Source organism: Bubalus kerabau, chromosome 22, assembly GCF_029407905.1.
Source record: "Bubalus kerabau isolate K-KA32 ecotype Philippines breed swamp buffalo chromosome 22, PCC_UOA_SB_1v2, whole genome shotgun sequence".
Lineage (NCBI taxonomy): Eukaryota > Metazoa > Chordata > Mammalia > Artiodactyla > Bovidae > Bubalus > Bubalus kerabau.
This window is the reverse complement of record NC_073645.1, coordinates 41984207-41994346: the sequence shown is the minus strand read 5'-3', so window position 1 is coordinate 41994346 and position 10140 is coordinate 41984207. Positions and strand designations below refer to the sequence as shown.

Sequence of the window (10140 nt, the reverse complement as noted above, 5' to 3'; positions counted from 1 at the left end):
TGATATATCCGGGACATTGGTGACCCTGAGTTAATCACTTTTTTCCCATGGGCTTAAGGGCCGTCCGGAAGGGGCTCTGGAATGTTGATCCGACATCAGAAGCAAGCCAGGGAGAATAATGGAAGTACAAATAGAAATTCACTTGCCTTTCTTTCGAATCCTAAAGAAAGATTGCATCAGAGCATGCTTGTTGCTGAAGCACATGTCTTAAATGTAGACTCTGTCGTTGCAGTGAAGAACTTTATAGAAAAAACATTCTTTGGGGTTTAGGGCTTGTTGATGGTGCAAGTTGGTTCTTGCTATCTTAATCTGACCTTCATTTGGAAAGTAGTGTAAGTCATGCGTGCTCAGTCACCTCCGACTCTTAGCGACCCTGTGGAGCCCGCCAGGCTCCTCCGTCCAGGGAAGAATACAGGAGTGGGTTGCCATTTCCTTCTCCAGGGTATCTTCCCGACTTAGGGATCAAACCCATGTCTCTTGCATTGCAGGCGGATTCTTTACCCACTGAGCCACCTGGGAAGCCCTTTGGAAAGCAGGAAAGAATTCAAATTATGAAAAATTTTTGTGTGGTTAATGAAATGGTGTTTACACTCGTAACCTCCACCGAGCACCTCAATTCCTCTGGGAGAGAGAGAGAGTATGCCCCCAGAGGTGGTATGTTGGGAGGTCTCATTTTAGATTTTTGCAGGCTCATTCCCTTCCCCAGAAACATTTTTGAGAAGGTGCCTTGGGCTAAAGTAATATTGGGCCCAATATTCCAACTCAAATGCAGAGGACATTCTGGAACCCTCAGAAACACTTTTTTTTGGGTCTCTTCCCACCCCCAAATTACTCCATTTGGAAGAAATGCTGAAGAGACCTGCCAGTCATTTTCAGTCGAACGGGGGTCTCACTTACATAGGTCTACTCATCAGCTTTAAAGTACAAAAACTCAGCTTTGTGAAAACACAGAGATGTTTAAGTGCCTGTACTAGGTCAGGCTTTCCAGGTGGCACAGAGGTAAAGAATCCACCTCCCAACAAGAAGATGCAGGTTTGATCCCTGGGTCAGGAAGCTCCCCCTGGAGAGGAAATGGCAACCCACTCCAGTCTTCTTGCCTGGAAAATCCCATGGACCGAGGAGCCTGGCAGGCTGCAGTCCATGGGGTCACAAAAGAGTCAGACATGACTTAGTGACTAAACAACAACAACAACTGACTCAAGTCACCACCAAATACACAAGAGACTCAGATATAAACCCAAATGCTAGTGCACCGATTTACCATAAGAACTATTATTATTGAAAGAGCTGGACCCTCAAGTGCACTAGTCAGTGGGCCTCTTTTTTATTTTTACTTTTGGTTGCACTGGGTGGCATGTGGGATCTTAATTCACTGACCAGAGCTTAAACCTGTGTCCCCTGTATTGGAAGTACAGAGTCATAACCACTGATTGCCAGGGAAACCCCAGTGGGTCTCATATTTTTCCTTATTTTTGAAGCCTTGACAGAAGGTTGGGCCTAGAGTCCGTATTCAATAAGTATGGATGTTTATTGAAGGTTGATTCCAAAGTGAATGTTTATTTGTATTTTCTTCTTTGCTCAATTTCACTACAACTACATTTAAAGACGGAACAACAACAAAAAAGACGGAACATTCTTTGCTAGTGTTAACGTTTGTTTGCTTTTTTGTTAGATTTTCTAGAGAAGCAGGGAGGAAATAGTTTCCTCTGGGCTTAATATACCAGCTTCTGAGAGTTATAGCCCATCAGGGGTTTCAAGTGGGTTTGTCTACAATGGAGTCATAAATCTTGGAGAACTGTCTAGAAGAAACTCCTTAAAGCCATGCTGAATAATGAGGCACATGTCTACTCTTGATGGCTTTTTCTTTTTCTAGATCTTATGACACTCATTCCCCAGGGGCTATAGACTGAATATTTGTGTCCCCCAAAGTTCATACATTGAAACATATTCCCCAGTGTGATGCCATTTGGAGGTGGGTCCTTTCAGAGATGCTTAGGTCATGAGGATGGAGCCCTTATGAATGAGTTTAATGCCCTTATAAAAAAAAACCCAGAGAGCTCTCTCCCTGCTTGCTTCCACCGTGTGAAGGCACAGTGAGGAGATAGATGGCTGTCCTCTGGCACCTACCAGACACTGAATCAGCTGGTGCCTTGATCTTGGAATTTCCAGTCTCCAGAATTGTGAGAAATACATTTCTATTGTTTATAAGCCCCCCAGTCTGAGTTAGTCTGGTATATTAGCTCAAATGGACCAAGACACAAGGCCTTCTGCCGTTCATTTGCCTATCAGAAGCATGACCCTGAATTTCTGTTTTTCTCTTTCCATCCAATCATCATCGAGTCTGTAGATGGTATCACCTCGGTACTCATTGTTTATGGGTATCCTCTCTTTCTTCAGTACCACCAGCCTAGTCCAGGTCATCCTTGTCCCTCATGTGGACCCTGGAAACAGCCTCTTAGGTTGTTCATGTCCAATCCATTGCCCAAATGGTGGCCAGAGTGACCATTTTCAAGCACAAGTGGGCCATGTCCTCTCTCTGGTTAGAATGCTTGAATGGCTCCCCATCGCCCTTTTTATCTCCAAATCCAACACTCGTTGGCCTGGTGTGTAAAAGACCCTTCTTCCACTCTCTCTGATGCCCACTCTTTGCTGGCTCTGCTGGACTACATCATGAGCACACTACCTCCTCAACCTTCTTCGCCACTGCTGACAGGTCCCACACCCTTTGCCTGGCTGATGCCTCTCCATCTCCAGGTATCACCTTTGGTATCACTTTCCTTTGCCTTCCTAGTCTGGGTCATGTGTCCTTTCTAGATGCTCCCATACAAATCCTGGGGCACCCTATCAAGTGCGCTGCATTGCAATTGCTTGCCTGATGGTCTAATTTGCTATGCACTGAGTTTCTTGAGCCTAGGAGCAGAATCTAGATCGACACTGAGTCCCCAGCCTCTAGCACAGTGCCTGGCAATTAAAAGTTGTAAAAACAATGATTGTAATGGTGGCCAAGTGGCAAGCATTTACTGAATGCCAAGTACTGTGGTATGAGCTTTATGTGGATAATCTCATTTAATCTTTGTGATAGTGAATGTAATCCCCTTGCAGGAATGAAGAATCTAGATGTTAAGAACATTGTAGGAAACCAATCACCAGCGTCCTTTGCAGACTGACTAAGCTGATGAAAGTTGTCTTGCCCAAGGTCACATCTCCTTCTCGGGGCAGCCTGGATCCAGTGACTGTTTGACTGAGGGGCGTCAGGACCCTGTCCTTTGGGTTCAACTCGAGGCATTGCTAACGTGCTCTCCCAGCTCCAGAGCGTGCCCTTGGGGTGGGCTGCTACTTGCTTGGGACTGCACCCCAGCTCAGCTTCTCCCTCTGCCCAGTCCTGCTTCCTGGTCTATTTTTACTAGTGTTACTCTTAGGAGGATCCCTTCATAAAATCCTGTTGGCCAATTTCTCTCTCGCCATCTGCTTCTCAAGGAACTAATCCTGGAACAATCCTCCCAGTAGCCTAATGTATACTTATTACTAAGATTCTCCTCAATTAAGTTTTAAAGACACTAGGTAACTTGCTCAGTGTCCCAAAGCTCATGACTTGGAGAGGCGGGATTTGAACTCAGTCAATTGACTCTAGAGCCTATGCTTCTAACCAGGCACTCGATAAATCCAGTCAGTGAATCGATGGCTTATTTTCCATGAGTCACCAAGGTAAAAAAAATTTAGTTCCTACCCTTCCCTAGTAGCTAAGATGGTAAAAAATTTGCCTGCAATGTGGGAGACCTGGGTTCCATCCCTCAGCTGGAAAGATCCCCTGGAGAAGGAAATAGCAACCCTCTCCAGTATCCTTGTCTGGAGAATCCCTATGGACAGAGGAGCCTGGTGAGCTACAGTCCATGGGGTCTCAAAGAGTCAGACATGCCCGAGTGACTAACATGCAGAAAAAGAGCTTTGTGCATATAATCTTCTCAACGCCAAGGAAACCAGGGCAGCAGCGGACGGCTGTGGATGATCACAGCCTGTCCTGTCAACGGTGTGGACGCGCTTGGCTGACTCATAGTGCAGGTCACTGAGAAGGGACTTAAGCCCAGCTCTAATGGTGAGTTCTAAATGAAAATGTCACCTGAAAGGTCTCTGTGTCTGGATGATTTAATCCATTTCTAATGGAACACATGAGCTGGCGTAGAACAGCCAGTTCTCCCTGACCTGTGCAAAATGCTGATTATCCCAAGTTGTTTTTGTTTGCTTTGGGATGTGTTCAGAGATCAACACATGCAGCCGTGCACAGCTTCACCAGCCAGGGCCTCCCAAGGGGACCCTTCCACTATGGGCAGCCTAGACTAGGGGAGGCCAGGGCCATTAGGATGGAAGGTCTGGTCTCTTGGAATGTCCTGATGGTCAGGTTCATTGGGAGGGGGCCACAGGCAGGACATAGAGAGGGTAGAGAGGAATAGATACCTGGTCTGGTTCTGCTGTAGAGACCTCGAGAATAAGGTCTAGATATATGCCCTGCAGAGGGGGAGGGGAAATCAATATGGTTTAGCTCAAAGTTTCAGATTTCAGCACTAACTTTGCATCTGTTTGTTATTAAAAGTTAAAGTCTGTGCCTGCTCCAGCCCAGCCGCCCTGTGCTCTCTGACCTGAGGCAGGTACATCCTGTTCCAGGCAGCTGGGCCTTTAATCATAAACTATTCTGTTTTGCTATTTAACTGTCTATGTTCTTCCCTGAAAGGATGGCAGGAGCCTTGGAAATGGGGACTCGAGTGTTAAAATCTAATTTTTTTAAATATCAGGCACTGGTGCTAAGCACCCCAGGACCTGATCTTATTTATTTCACTCGGCGATTCTAGGAGGCATTAAGCCCATTGCACAGAGGAGGACACAGGTTTAGAGATGGTGAGTAACTTGCACATATTCACATAGTTGATCGGCGGGTAGAATAAGGGAATGAAATGAAATCTGTCTGATTCTACAGCTTGTGCTTCTCCACCCTCAGTGAGACCCAGGTGAGCAGCTGTACTGGGTTGGATAGGTGGTAGTTGGTGGTTGCTAAGTTGTGTCCAACTCTTGCAACCCCATGGACTACAGCCAGCCAGGCTCCTCTGTCCATGGGATTTCCCCTGCAAGAATACTGGAGTGGGTTGCCATTTCTTTCTCCAGGGGATCTTCTAGACCCAGCGATCAAACCCGTGTCTCCTGTACTGCAGGCAGCTTCTTTACCTACTGAGCCATCAGGGAAGCCCAGCTTGGATAGTGTTCCTCCCAAATTCATATCTTGCCAGAACCTTGGAATGTGACCTTACTTTGCAGATGTATTCAAGTTAAGATGAGGTCAGGGGATTAAGGCAACCCTTAATCCAATGACAAGTGTCCTTATAAGAGGAGAAAAATGTGGATACACAGACACAAACACACAGGGAAATCACCATGTGATGCAGCGATGGGAATGATACCCCTACAAGCCAAGGACTGCCAGCAAACACCAGAAGCTGGGAGAGGTAAGGAAGGATCCTGTCCTGAGACAGTAAATTTCTGTTGGTTTAAGCCATCTAGTTTGTAGTACTTAGTTAAGGCAGCCCCAGGAACCTAATATTGGAGAAGGCAATGGCACCCCACTCCAGTACTCTTGCCTGGAAAATCCCATGGACGGAGGAGCCTGGAAGGCTGCAGTCCATGGGGTCGCTGAGGGTCGGACACGAATGAGCGACTTCACTTTCACTTTTCACTTTCATGCATTGGAGAAGGAAATGGCAACCCACTCCAGTGTTCTTGCCTAGAGAATCCCAGGGACAGGGGAGCCTGGTTGGCTGCTGTCTATGGGGTAGCACAGAGTCGGACACGACTGAAGCGACTTAGCAGCAGCAGCAGCAGCAGGAACCTGATGTAGCAGCCATACTCTCAATCTCAATTGCCTGTCCCAAACGTTGCTTCCGTAATCCATAACAAGAACCACCCTTTGGAGCGTAATTGACCGATTGTTTCACTTGTCCCTCATTAAGAATAGCCATGCAGGCAGGAAGACTTTCTTAATTCCTTATCGTCCCAAATCAGCTTTCCTTGTCTGAGGAATTAGTTCCTTTGTTCTTGTTCAGTTGCTAAGTTGTGTCCAACTCTTTGTGACCCCATGGACTGCAGCACACCAGGCCTCCCTCCTTGTCCTTCACTATCTCCCAGAGTTTGCTCAAACTCATTGAGCAAACTGTCTATTGAGTCAGTGATGCTAACCAACCATCTCATCCTCTGTCACCCCCTTTTCCTCCTGCCCTCAATCTTTCTCAGCATCAGGGTCGTTTCCAGTGAGTTGGCTCTTTGCATCAAGTGGCCAAAGTATTGGAGCTTCAGCTTCAGCATCAGTCCTTCCAATGAGTATTCAGAGTTGATTTCCTTTAGGATTGACCAGTTTGATCTCCCTTGCAAAATACTAAACTCTCAATTCATTTGAAGTTAAACACTTGAACATGTTTTGAGTTTCTGTATATTGTTTTTATTATTATTATTTATTTGGCTGTGCCCAACCTTAGCTGAAAAAGTTGGCTTAAAACTCAACATTCAGAAAACTAAGATCATGGCATCTGGTCCCATCACTTCATGGCAAATAGATGGGGAAACAATGGAAACAGTGACAGACTTCTTGGGCTCCAAAATCATTGCAGATGGTGACTGCAGCCATGAAATTAAAAGACACTTTCTTCCTTGGAAGAAAAGTTATGACCAACCTAGATAGCATATTAAATAGCAGAGACATTACTTTGCCAACAAAAGTCCTTCTAGTCAAGGCTATGGTTTTTCCAGTAGTCATGTATAGATGTGAGAGTTGGACTATAAAGAAAGCTGAGCACTGAAGAATTGATGCTTTTGAACTGTGGTATTGGAAAAGATTCTTGAGAGTCCCTTGGACTGCCAGGAGATCCAACCAGTCCATCCTAAAGGAAATCAGTCCTGAATATTCATTGGAAGGACTGACGCTGAAGCTGAAACTCCAATACTTTGGCCACCTGATGCAAAGAACTGATTCATTTGAAAAGACCCCTGATGCTGGGAAGATTGAAGGCAGGAGGAGAAGGGGATGACAGAAGATGAGATGGTTGGATGGCATCACTGACTCAATGGACACGAGTTTGGATAAACTCCAGGAGTTGGTGATGGACAGGGAGGCCTGGCGTGCTGCAGTCCATGAGGTTGCAAAGAGTTGGACATGACTGAGCGACTGAACTGAACCTTAGCTGTGGCATGTGGGATCTAGTTCCCTGACCAGGAACAGAGCCTGGGCTCCCTGCAGTGGGAGTGTGAGTTTTTGCCACTGGACCACCAGGGAAGTCCCCTAAGTGTATTTTTAAATGAGTTTTTTTTCTTTTCCTTTCACCTATCAAATTCTCCAAATCTTAGGGTCAGGTTGCAGTGATGTTATTCTAACCATCAATGAACTGATAGTTTAATCAAGCCAAAAACAGAAAAGAAATGGAGGAAGGGGGTGAAAAATGCCTAGTTACCTAAGTATTCATTCACTCCACCAAACACTTGAGGGCCAGTCTCTAGGATCATAATGATGGATGAAATGTGGGCTCAGTCCCCTTTGTGTAGGTGAGAACCTCATGAACAGTTAAATCACATAACAAAACAGTAAAAATGCTGTGGCAGAGAATTAAATGTTCTAAGAGCTAGAAAGAGAAATCAACCAAGACTGATGAATCTGAGATGGCTTCAGGGAGCATTGGACATTTATACTGGAAAAAAAATTATTTTTTAGTGGGTAATACATTTGCCTGCTTACACATCTCCAAAGGGCACCCGAGGAAACTATTTTCATTTGCTAGGGTTGCTGTAACAAAGTACTAGAAACTGGATGGTTTAGAACAATGGAAATGTACTGTCTCATAGACCTGCTAGCTAGAAGTCCAAGATCAAGATGTCTGCTGGGTTGATAGCTCCTAAGAACTGCAAGGGAAAAAAAATCTGTTCCCATGCCTCTCTCCTGGCTTCTAACAATTTGCTGAGAATGACTTCAATCTCTGTCTTCATCATCAGTGTTTTCCGTGTGCCTGTGTGGGCCCAAATGTTCCCTTTGTATAAGGATACATGGCCTATTGGACTAGGGGCCACACTGCTCCTCCTGTGACTTCATTTTAGCTAATTGCATCTGCAATGACCCTATTACCAAATAAGGTCTTGTTTTGAGATACTGAGGATAAGGGCTTCTGCAAATAACTTTTGGGAGTCACAATTCAACCCATAACAGTATTAAGAAAAAAGGTAAATCTCATTATTTTTCTCAGATGTTCCCAAGTCTGCTGGGTTCTGGCTGCCAAATCCCTGCAACCAATATCCCCAGGGGTCCTCCATGCATTTCCCAGCATGTATGTGCATTCTTCCCACACACAAATTCTAGCACATCTCATGCACTGGCAACCTCCTTATTCTTTTCACTTAATACCCCGCGAAATTTTCCACATCAGTCCACACAGACCTTCCTTATTTCCTTAAGTGGCTGTACAATAGGCTATAATTTATTTCACTGGAACCCTGTTAATAGACCTTTTGAGATCTATTACAAACAACAGCACAATGTATATTCTTGGGCACACGTCATTTTGCATGAATGTACAAGTACATCTATTAATACCTGGAGGTGGAAGTGCTTGGTCATCTAACGGGTGCATTTTGAGATGTTTTACCAAATTGTTCTCCAAGGAGGTCAGAAAAGGTCAGCCTTGCCCCAACTGTGTTCACAGTGCCTGCTTCCCTGCAATCTTTCCAGACTGTGTACCTTACTTTCCGATCTTTGCCAATCTGGTATATTCCCTTTGTACTTTAAATTTGCATTTATATTATTATGAGCAGAATCGAGCATCTTTTCATCTGTCTAAGAGATATTTGGTATTCTTTTTCTTTGAACAGCCTGTACCTATCCTTTGCCCATTTTTCTGCTGGAACTGAGGAAGAATGAAAAGGATTTTTACAGATGCGGAAAGACGGAATTTTAAAAGGGACTGGATAATTGTGGGGCACAGGAAGATGAGGACTGGCATTGAAAAATAGCTTGAGGACCTACCACCTCTGCAGTTGCTGGAGATATCTGGGCCAGGCCTTTCCTCCTCCTCCAGCCTGAGCGACAGTCTGCTCAGGTACCAAGGGGAAGTCTGGAAATTACATTCTAGGTCTAGAATTGCAGATTTGAGCTTGGACTGTGAATTGTCTGAGAAATCACTAGGCCCCTCCTCTGAGCCTGGTTTATCTCCAACGGGTTGATTAAAGTTGGTGGAGGGGAGGTGGGGGCATAAGAGATTGGACTCATAGCTTGAATTAGTAACCGATTTAGGAGAGAGGTAAAGCCTGAAATATGTCCTAACAAGACAGTCAGAGGCCAAGTTCAGAAATTCCTCCCTAGGCCACAACATGCTTTTGTGTTGTTGTTCTCTGTCTTTATTTTCCTGGGAGGTATGACTGAGGATGTCTGAAGAGCTGTTTTCAGAACAGAGAAAGGATCAAGCTATGCTTTGGTGTCTCTGCAGTCACGTGGTTTGTACTCTGGAAATCAGGCAGATGTCAGTCACACACCCTCTGTTGTTTCTAGAAGGTGCATGAGGTGGCTTCCAGAGGGTCTGTCAGGTATCATTGTTCCATTCTTCCATTCTTGGTGGATTTATCGACAGCAGCCCCTGGGCTTGGCCCTGTTCCCACAGACTCAGACATGTAGAAGCTGACCTGTGCCTTCCAAAATGTTAGACCCTAATTAGAGGAATAAGAGTACTGTGATGGCTAATTGTCTGGGTCAACTTGGCTGGGCCACAGAGCCCAGATACCTGGTCACACATTCTGGATGTTTCTGTAAAGATGTGTCTTGGATGAGATGAAGGTTTAAAAGTAGTGGACTTGGAGTAAAGCAGATTGCCCTCCATAGTGTGAGTCGACCCCGTCTAATCCACTGAAGGTCTTAATCAGAACGAAAAGTGATGTCCCCCTGAGCAAGAGGGAGTTCTGCAGCAGACTGCACTTGGACTAAAACTCTTTACTGGGCCCCCAGCCTGCTGGCCTACCCTGAAGCTTTTGGACTTGCCTTTCCACAATCGTGTGAACCAATTCCTTAAAATAAATGTCTTTCTGTCCCTCTCCCCTCTGTCTCGCTCTGCAGATAGACAGGCAGATCGA

General features: G+C 45.3%; 1 long non-coding RNA gene across 1 annotated transcript; it reads left to right on the top strand.

Annotated features, from left to right (window-relative positions):
• Positions 1-4017: 4017 nt before the first annotated feature.
• On the top strand, positions 4018-10100 carry LOC129636825 (uncharacterized). Its single transcript, XR_008707140.1, has 3 exons — positions 4018-4093; positions 5155-5492; positions 8890-10100. It is a non-coding gene; the product is annotated as an uncharacterized LOC129636825 (long non-coding RNA).
• Positions 10101-10140: the final 40 nt, after the last annotated feature.